The sequence below is a fragment of the Lipotes vexillifer genome, unplaced genomic scaffold (assembly GCF_000442215.2).
Source record: "Lipotes vexillifer unplaced genomic scaffold, Lipotes_vexillifer_v1.1 scaffold528, whole genome shotgun sequence".
Classification (NCBI taxonomy): domain Eukaryota; kingdom Metazoa; phylum Chordata; class Mammalia; order Artiodactyla; family Lipotidae; genus Lipotes; species Lipotes vexillifer.
The window spans coordinates 240,549-251,457 of NW_006794582.1; the positions used below are offsets into that span (position 1 = coordinate 240,549).

The 10,909-nt window shown below is 42.9% G+C and overlaps 1 protein-coding gene across 1 annotated transcript in view; it reads left to right on the forward strand.

Moving 5' to 3' along the window:
• Window positions 1-10,909, forward strand: part of ANKS1A (ankyrin repeat and sterile alpha motif domain containing 1A) — a 188,818-nt gene that overhangs the window by 105,011 nt on the left and 72,898 nt on the right. The gene's annotated exons all lie outside the window — the stretch shown is intronic.

Sequence of the window (10,909 nt, forward strand, 5' to 3'; positions counted from 1 at the left end):
CCTTCTATCCTCAGGTTAAGAAATCTCCAGGTTAAGGCGAGAACTACCAAGGAGGATTTCTGACCTCACATCTCATCCTCCTTTGCTTTGGTTTCTTCCAGCTCTGCAGCGTTGGGCTAACTGTTGAGAGTGGGCTGTAGGGGAAACAGATTTAATTGAACCACAGCATGGGAGGTGTGCCTGCCTCCAGGCTAGCTGCTTAGATCACTCAAAGAGCTTTCAGACAAAGGAGTTGAGACATTAAATATGAAAATAGGCTCTGCCAATTTCTCAGTAGCCTGGAAGAAATAAATGCCTGTTAGGATTGGTAAAAGTGAGGCAAGTCAGCAGATGATGTCGCATGTTAGTACATATTAAATTTTGCCTGCTTTTCCACTAATGTCATTATCTTAGGCAGCTTTTATGAATTAATTCATCAGTTTTCAAAAAGGCCATGTTAATGAGACTACCAGAGCTTTCAGCTCCTCCCTTACAATTGAGGAAACTACAATGTGAGGGCTGGGATAGGAGATTTTTTTAAAATTACATTTTAAAGTTACATTCATTTTAGCTCACTGGAAAGAAAAATTTCAAATAATAGAAAAGTGAATATACACAAAATGCTCAGATTCTCTGCTACTCACAGTTGCCATTGGTGGCCATAGTTTGAAAGTATGCTGTATGCTTCAGGCCCTTTGCTATCTTAATATAAAAGTGACCATGTGAGATTTTGTTTGTTTTTAACCTAAAATAGGATCAAATTTTACAAACGGTTTTGCAAACTTTTTTTTTTTACAACTTACCTTGTTCATAGATCATAAATACAGTTTTGTCACAGTCCTAAAATCTACCTTATTCTTTTAAAATTTTTGTTAAATATCCCATAACTCATTTTTCTATTCTCTAGCTGATGTATGTTTAAGTTGTCTTCAGTATTATTTCTGTTATAATTTATGCGGCTGTGGACATTCCATACAGACATTCTTACATGCTTATACGAGCATTTCTCTAAAAGACATTGATAGAAAGTAGAATTAGCAGGTCAAAGTGTAGGTACATGTCTAAGATCTAATTGGTGGAGCCACATGGCCCTTCCTTAATGGTGAACGAGCATGCTCTTTTCCCTATACCTTTACTAACATGGAATATTATCACTTTTTAATGCTCTTCACCATGGTAAGCAAAAAAAGTGACTTTAGAATTTGGCATTTGCCTGATCTAGTGAAATTGAGCACCTTATCTTGTTGATTAGTATTATATATTTAGTCTATGAGTTGCCTATCTTTTTCCTTTCCATTTTTCTACTTAGAAACTAATGGTAGTAGAAATACTTTGTATAAATACCGATAATATTTGACCAAAGTGGCACTCAGAGGAAAGTTTTTATCCTTAAATTCATTTGTTAAAAAATAAGAAAGACTGAAACTTAACCAAAAGAAAGTATCAGAGAGGAATTAATAAAGATAAAAGCAGATAGTACACATCACCTACTTTATGGTATGCATGTACACCTCAGTTAAACACAGAAAGAAAAAAAGGAAAACAAAGAATGAAATTAAAAAACGAAAAAAGCAATAGACTTGAATATTGCAACGAAAACTTGTCTGTTTTTTAAAATATCTCGACATTTCTGATCAAGAAAAGGGAAATACAACATGTAGGAATAATATAAGAAATATGTAACCATAAATGCAGAGATTTTAAAAATAAATAGAAAGAATTTGTAAGAATAATTTTTTTTATTTGGTTAGTTAGAAGTTGCTACCATCCTCCTGGGATGAATTGTCTGGGTGAGTTATTGGTCCATCACAATGACTAGTTGAGGAGGGGTTACTACTGGCATTCAGTGCCCATGACCAGGAATCCTCAGCATCTTGTGCCATGCAGGACAAACCTCTACAGTGAAAAATCTTCCCAGAAAGAGAAAGCTTTAATAGATCCATGAAGTAGAAAGCCCATCTCCCCTCCCCCACAAAGGCACTAGGCCCAGATGGTTTTATGACATTTTTATCCGACTAGATATTCCTCTGTTATTTCAATTGTTTCCAATGTAGAAAAAGTCTTCTGAAATCTTTATACAGGACTAGCATAGCAGAGCAATGTTTTGTGTATCACTTATTTCTCTGTAGTGTTTAACTCTTTGCCCACTGGACACTGGGGGCCTGCTACTGCCCAGAGAAACAGTGGACAACTTTACAGGTTTGCTAGAAAATAGGAAAGTAGCCAGGAGCTCTAAAGGTCATTGTTCTCTGTGGTGCCTTTCTGCAGCATCCACTAATGGTGCTTAGGTCCAGGTGAAGTGGTTACTTAACTTCGGACAGTGATGCATGATTATCTGAAGACAGTGATACGTGTGGACTCTTTGGCACACAGCTACACTTCAGAGGTTTTAAGATGCAGTTAAATCAATATTCCTGAGAGCTGTGCATTTAGGTCCACGTGAAGATTGTGCACGAGTATGAAGACCTCAGTCTTCTTGGAGGGGAGGAAAATGTTATTTTAGCTTCTCCCTCTACTCCCACATCCAAAGGGCTGCCAGTTTCTGAGCCTTTGGGGAATTCTATAGTGTGAATTTTGGCTTTTCCCTTTGGCAGCTTGGGATTGAGTTTTCTTGGGGGTGCTTTCATTTGCACATCTTTTAGTAGGAGGCCCACTTTTACTATTAGTTTAGTAAGACTTTGGGAAGAAGATTTAAATAAGTACCTGTATTCAGTCCACCATCTTTGCTGGGAAGTCCAGGCTAGATATTCTTAGTAGATTCCAAGGTGTAAATTTGGGTGCTTTTCCCAAAGGCAAAAAATGTAAATGAGAGAATTTAACAATTAAGCCTCATCTTCAGCAGCTTCCTCTTCTCTCACCCCTTGCATTAGAGGAGCCCCACTATATAACTGTCTTGCTCTTACCAATTTATATTTCTGAGTTGGAATAGTTTACTTTTCTTTCCATTATGGAACAAGTTAGAACTTTGTCAGCTATGCATCTATATTTTCTTTCACCGAATGTATCGACAGCCATTATATACAATATGTATACATGAGACATATGTAAAATAATCATAAAAGGGCAGAATATGTTAAATTCATGTAAAGTGGTATAAATGTAATTTCAGAGTTCAAAGAGGAATAAATTATGTCAGTGTAAGAGATCAGGGATGGCTTCATGAAAGAAGTACATTTGAGCTGAACGCAAAAACAGAGAATTGTACTTGATCGGCAGAAATAAGGAGGAAGGAGAGGGCCTTCCAGACAGAGGGAGTGGCATAAATAACGGTAAGATGACAGGAGACGATAGCATGTTTGGAGAATGGAAAATCATCCAGTTTGGCTCGAACAGAGCACTAGTCATAGAATACTGGATCTCAAATGGCAGTCTTTATTCCAAAGACCATGAAGTATTGTTGAAGCTTTTTGAATGAGGTGACAGGATAGAAGCCACACTTTAAGTACAGTCGTCACTTGGTATCCTCAGGGGATTTGTTCCAGGATACCCCCCACCCCCCCACCCCCCAGATACCAAAATCCTCAGACGCTCAAGTCCCTTATATAAAATGACACAGTTTTCATATATAACCCACCTGTATCCTCCTGGATACTTTAAATCATCTCCAGATTACTTCTAATACCTAATACAATGTAAATGCTATATAAGTACGATAGTTGCTGGCACATGGTAAATTCAAGTTTTGCTTTTTGGAACTTTCTGGAAATTTTTTTTTCTGAATATTTTCAATATGTGATTGGTTGAATCCACAGATGCAGAACCCATGGATATGGAGGGCTGACTGTTTGTATAATTGTAGAATTTAGATTGCAGTTGGGAGAAACTGGAGTTAGGAATACCCTGAAGTCAAGAGACTTCAAGGAGTCTCTTGAAGGAAATTAGAGCCCAAACTAGGGGGATAATAGAAAGTGATAGGAAGGAGAATATGGATAGCAGAGGTTTTGAAGATGTAGCATTAATAGGATCTTACAACCAAATATGGATGAAATGAGGATGATTCTAAGGTTTTGAGCCTGGTTAATTGGGGAAATATTGTGCAACTAACAGAATAGGAAATTGAAGGAGGGGCGCATTTGAGGAAATACATTAAGTTCAATTTTGGACACGTAAAGTTTGAGATGTTTCAGGTACCAGAATATCCAGCTAAAAATAGTCCATAAGCACTTGGAAATGTGGGTCTGATGTTCAAGAGAGATGTAAGGATTAGAAATACAGATTCATGAATCATCCACATTGAGGTGATGGATAACGTAAGAGAAAATTGCTGAGGGAAAGACTAGAGAGATTGAAGAGGTCAAGAATAGAACTTACTTCTAGAGGAAAATAAAGGAAAAACATGGGAAGATAACCAGGATAATGCAGTGTCTTAGAAGCCATCACGGAACTTCCAAAAACCCAAAAATCACTGTGGTTTAAACAAGATAGAAGTCCAGAAGTAAGGAGTCCAGGGCTAGTATGGCAGTTCATGATGGTCAAGGACCCGGTCTCCTTCTGCCGTCTCATAGGTCAGGATGACTGTTCAAGTTTAAACTATCAGCACAGGCCAGAGGAAAGGAGAGAAGAAGAGTACTTTAAAGACAGCTCTCACAAGTTGCCCATACCACTCTCACTTATAAAACCCATTGGCCAGAGCTTGGTCACATGGCTGCACCTAGCCACAAAGATGAGAAATGTAGTCTGTATCCTAGGTGGCTGTGAGCCAATCTAAAAAAAATCCCATGACCAAGGAAGGAGACAGTGCATACTGGGGACAACTGGTAAACAGTTTCAAATGATACAGAAAGAGCTAGAAGGTTAAAGACTAAAGAAAAAGGATTGGACAATTGACCATTGGTAAATCCTAGATGGGGAGATGCTTCTCTGAGGCAATTGGGAAGAGATGAAATTATCCCTAGATTTTGACATCATGTTGAAAATAGTTCAGGAAGTTTGACCTAAACCTTCTCAGGAAATTGGTGCGATTTTCCTCCAAGAGTATAGGTGCTATGGGAAAGATGACGATTAGAAAAGAGTGGCAGAGGCGAGAAATTGATCTTAGAGGGGTGTCATAGTTTTCAAAAGGTGAATAAAAGGACGGCTGAGCCTGGTAGTCAGGCTCACGTTTGAATTCCTGTCTACCACTTCTTGCCTGGAGGCCTTGAGGAAGCCATTTAACCTCTTTAAGCCTCAGTTTCGACAGGTAAAGTAGGGTTACAAATTCTTCCCTTACGGTTGCTGTGACTATTAAAAAAGGACATGCTTAGCACAGTGTCCGGCACAGAAGAACTAGTACCTAATACTTGGTAGCTATTGGAAGACAGCTGAGTTAAATACATTGGTAGAGGACTCAGTCAGTTGTTTCTTGAGTATTCAGCAGGGCTCAACATTCCAGCAACTGGAGAAGAGAAAGCAAATGGTTGTGAATACCCAGTGTTGGAACTGGCAGAAGATCAAGGGAAACAGAGATGGCAAGTGTGCTATTAAATTGGGCACGGTTAAATATTATGGCCGGTTGGAAACTGATCCAGGCAGAGCTGGTAATATTGAATAGGGGAGTCTGAGGGGCCGGGGGTCCAACAGCAGGCAGTGAACAGACTCTTCAGGAAGACTTTAGGGAAATAGGGGAGCTGTCAGTTAATCGGGACCAAGTCCAGGTAGAACAGTCCTGAGTCCCAAAGCTGGGCTGTGCCCGTGGGTGCTGCCGTGGGTGGAGGTGGTTCCTGACCTGAGCATCCTCCACCGTGCTGTTACACATCACCCTGAACCAAACTTGCAAGACGGCTGGACCTTCCCTGGCATTTGAGTTTTATTTTGCCTTGTTCTTAGGGCCACTTAGAAGAACCCTGTCTCCTTTGTAGAGTCGGGAGAAAGGAAATGAGACTGTTCAGTGTTAGCTTGAAGAGCAGTTTGGAAATGGTTGTAAATGAAAAGTGATGATAATGATGGCAGCTTACATTAACTGAACGCGTCTTATGGGCCAGCCACGTGCCGAGTTCAGTTACACTGATTAGGTCATTGAATAGCTCAAGACAAATCTTCCGAGTAGAGGCTATTTTTATCCCTGTTTTAATAGATGAGGAAGAAAAAGTTAGGCATTAGAGCTGGCCCTTAAGCTCTAGCGTGGCCAAATCCAAAGCCTGTTTAACCATGAGGTTAAATCATTTCCCCGAAGCTCTGCTACTATTCATGTTTTAATGTCACAGAGCTGGAAGGGAACTTAGGTCATCTAATCACAGATTCAAACCGTACTAAATCTCAAAGCCCTAGAGAATGCATCCCAGCCGTTCATTTTTTGAAAGAGACCCAGAGGGGAAAAGTCACAGGGCTGGGGCTCCAACTTGGACCTCTTGAATCCCGGTCCAGATCTTCTTCTATTTCTCTGGTTGTCATGGACCAGAAAGGATTCTCAGTCTATTTGTCTTATCAGATCACGATCTCCAGCAAATGTCTGCATAACATACTCGGTGCCTTCTTTCTGAGGAAAGCACAGTGACCCTCCAAAAGCAGCCATGGACTTGGGAGTTCCCTGGACACACACAGTTTCTGATGATCACCACAGTGACTAAGCATTTGGAAGGTTCCAGTCCTAAGGGAACAAAGAAAGCAGAACAGTCCAAGAAACTGGAGTACCCCAGCCTTCTCCTCAGAGCCTGAGGATTGATGTAACGTAGCAAGTCCTCACATGAGCTGCATTTTTCAGCCCTCATTTAAATGGGCAGAGGTGACTGAAAATGTGTAAATGTTAAAATGTTATTATTCAGAAGCCCTTGAGAATCCCCATGGATCATGATAGTAATTAAAATGCAGCATAGAAGACCCCTTGCTTCAGCAGGTCACAGGGTAAAAGAAAAATGCACACCCAGAATGAATAAAAATGGAAAGTCGAAGGGACTGGGAATTAGCATGCTGGGGTGTCCTAGTATTCAGTGGAGCAGCTGGCCTTGATGTATGGGGAGAGTAAGGACACAGCCCTCCCCATGTCCTGTTCCCTCTTTGTTTCTCTCCTAGAAGCACAGGTTGTGAGGAGTGCTGCGGGCAGCATAGGAGGAGGGTTGGAAAAGCTGTGGAGTTCCCAGGGTGGGAGCATAGTGATTCTCAGTTGAAGGAAGACCGTGGGCCTGAGGGTTCTCTTCTGCGAGCCTGTGAGTCCACGAGCCCCTGGGCACAAGGTTCCTGTCACTGGTTTTTCTAAAGTATTTCCACTTCTCCTTAAGCCTGTCAAGGCCTTTCTTCTCCTTCAATACCCAGCTCAAAAATCTACCTCTTCTGAGAAGCCTCCTGGTTCAAAGTTATCACACTCTCCTTTCTGCTCACTGCACAGTGCATTTGGTTTATACTTTTCTTAAAGCATCTATTAATCTTTGCCTTGCATTCTAGTCATTTCTTTATATGCTGGTCTCTTCCAATAGCTCGTAAGCTCGTGGAGCAAAGTCCTTGTCTTCATCTTTATATCTTCAGGTGCCCCCTGAAGACAGACATTGTGCACATGCAGATTGTGGGACTGGGTGGTCACAGTGACAATTCTGGAGCCTATCTCAGTTTCTCACTTCAGCATTCTCACTGTATTACCTTCTGTCCCCTCCTTCTGCTCTCGAGAGTTATAAGGATGTTGAAGGCAATGGATGTTGGTACTTGTCACGTACACTGTCGCTGACGATCCTTGTGACAAATCTGTGAGGAACAGAGAAGTAGTTGGTCTCATCTGTGAGCAGAATATGTTGTTATGGATCCTGTGTGGAGAATAATAACAGTTGTTACCATCTCTTGAGAGCTGGCATGTGCCAGGCATGGTCCTAAATGCTTCACATATATAATTTAATTCTCAAAACAAGCTTATGAAATAAGTACTATTAAGATGCCAAAATTATCGATGACAATACCAGGCACAGAAAAATTAAGTAATTTGCTCAAGATCTGGCTTTTGGGGTGGGGGTGGGGGGAAATCTAGCTTTTGATCAGTACATTATATTGCTAACACCTTGTCCCTAAGAGAGCTAATATTATCCTGACTTTACAGAAGGAAGGGACCATTGAGTAGATCTTTTCCCACTCATTGATTTGCCAGGAAATCTAGCTTAGCCTTGGATATAGTTTTTTATGGGAAAGAGAACACCAGCTTGTTGAGATCCTGAGGTTCTTAGATCTTGACAAGCTTTTCAAATACCAAGGTGTCTTTCCTAGGGAATTGCCTGGGTAAGTTGTCTCATCATGAGCATCCCTTTCCATGATTTCTTCTACTCTGGTGGATTGTGGTTTCTCTAATGGGATTATGACCCTCAGAAATTCTTGCTCTTCACATATTTCCTCCTTCCATAAGTTCCATAAGTTCCTTCTTTCTGCCCACTTCCTTCCTCCAGCATCTGTCTGGTACTGAGCTCTTGGCATCTGTCCCTCTTTCTCCATTGATGACTCGCATGAATGCATGGCTGTTGGACAGGGCCTTCATTGTTGGCTCCCCCAGCAGCAGTCAGAACATTCCCTGTGGCCTGGGTTCCGAGGTCCACCCAGGCAGTGTGAGCCTGGCTCACACTCAGTTCTGGACTGGTGTTTTTCTTTTGTTGTTGGACTCCCATCTCCTCAAAAGAATTGTTAAATAAGGAGCTAGAAGCTGGTGGAAAGGAAGAGAAGCCTGTGCTCCTGTTATCAGCACTGTCTTTCAAGTTCAGAGGCAATCAGGGGGGCACTGCACCTTGGGCCAGAATCTGGAGGAAGTCAGCCATCAGAATATAGTCCTGGAGTTGGCGAATTTCACACCCTGGTTAACTCTCCCCATCAACCTCTCCCAGGAAGTCCCGCTGTCCCGAACCACCATTAGATGGTCATGTGGTCCCACTGTGTAGCCCCACAGGGCACTTCTTGCATGCTGTCAGTTGTCATACGTGGTGCTCATAGCCTGGAAGTCACAGCTTCCTGAGGCCTGAGTGAAGCTGTGTGGAACTCTTACGTACTCAGCACATCTTCTTCCCTGGAGACATGATTCAGGATGTTCAGTGCTTGTTCAGTGCTCTGGACTTGACCTTTGGGGTGTGGGGTGTGTGAATTCGGGGTGTGAAAGTCCTGAAGCAGTCAAGTATAGAGGAAGGAGATGCCAAAGTTCATACTTCTGGGCTCCTGTGGATAAGTAATCAGAGCCATAACGTGGACTTGGCTGCCCCCTCAGCAGCCTCTGCAGAGTTGCCAAAAGCTGAGCCGACTGTGGAGACCAAACTGTTCTTGAGAGGGAGGGGTGCGTGGAACCATATCCCTGCTCAGACCTCAGGGCAGTGGGCTTATTTGGAGAGCTGGTTGTTGGGGTCCTTCCTGAAATGCTGCCCTGGAAGAGCCAGCATTGTAGGACCCTGGCATCATGCTCGGGCAGCAAAGCGTCATGGTTATGAAGCGTGCCCCTCCTCACCTGACTGCCTTGGGGCTGCAGGCCATGATGAGGGAGGGAGGGTGATCTGCAGGCAGCCCCGGGAGAGACATCCAGGTGGGGCTCTGCAGCACCCCAAGGGGGACGTGTGCCATCACAGTACGCTGGAGACTTGGCTTCTCATCACTATCAGAGCATAAAAGGGATTTTTAAGGACCATGCAGCCAACCTATTTATTTTAGATACTGAAGCCCAGCAAGATGTGATCACTGCCAAGGCCACACAGCGAGAGAGGAGAACAGCAGGACCAGAGCCAGGTGCTCAGATGCCTAGGTTAGAGCCTTCTCCCCCACCACTCCGGACAAACCACAGAAGGCCTGAGGGCCTTAGATTTCTCATCTGTAAAAATAGTTGAACTTGACTCTTTGGATTCCAAGATTCTCTGCTCTCATGAACAGTTTGGAGAGCTTGGGGCAGACTAGGGAATCATTTGGTGTATATACCATAGATTCCACTCACAAAGAAAGTAGAGTTGAATATTAGCTGTGGAATGTGAGCTAGTACTGGACACAGGGTTGTCATCTGCCCTGCTGATGTGGGTTAAAATCTCTAATGGTTCTGAGTTCATGCAGGGAGAGCCCCTTGGGTGTCCCAGTGTGATACTGATATTGGACTCTGATTTGATCAATTATTTATGCTACCTCAGGGCAGAGGTATTTGATACGTCGGGGGAGTGTACAGTAGTAGTTGGCCTCACGAGCCAGTAGTGTCAGGTTTCTGGGATGTTAGGGCTGTCTCAGGAGAACTGCACATGTCTCTTGGCATTGACAAATCAGACCATTTTGATTTCAGTGGATCAACTAAGGTTAAACTTAAACAAATAGGAGCAGCTGGGAGGCTTTGGAAGGAGTGAGATGTGTACATTCTCAAAAAAAAAAAAGGAAAGAAAAGAAAAAGAGAGAGAAAAAAAAAAGTAGAAAAGTCTGTGCTCCCTGAGGAAGGAAGGATGAGGCGTGGAACTCTGAATCGCCCCCCTCTGAGGAAGGAAGCAGTTATTTCTCTGCTGGTTTGTTTTGTACTTTCAGTTAAGGAATTCCAGAAGTTGCAGGTTGTGGATTATGACTTCCATTTTTTTCCCTCTGTTGCTGCTTGCCAGAGGAAGGGGGGGGCGGTTGAGGGGCGGGTGGCTCTAAATAACACTTTGGCCTTTATGGAAATGTATCAGATGTTCCAGGAGTGAGTCTCGCTTGCTTGTGCTTGCCTGCTCTCTTTCGCGCGCGCGTGCTCTCTCTCTCTCACTTTTGCTCCGTGTTCACTCACTCTCTCCTCACTTGTGTCCTTTCTGTGGGATATAGTTAGCACCTCTTGTCACCTTATATAGCAAGGTCTGGTCGTTAATGTTAACAGAAATCTAACAACAAGGAAGGCTGCCAGATAGCATTAATCAGGCCGGTGTTTGGAATTTCATAAATGCTTTGACTTTGGGTACAAATTGGACATTAAGAACAATATGAAACTGTTTTCTGCCTTCCTCTCTCCCCTTCTCTCCCTCTGCCCTCTCCCCAGCCGATCCAGCTTCTCTCTCTTTTCCTCTGCTTT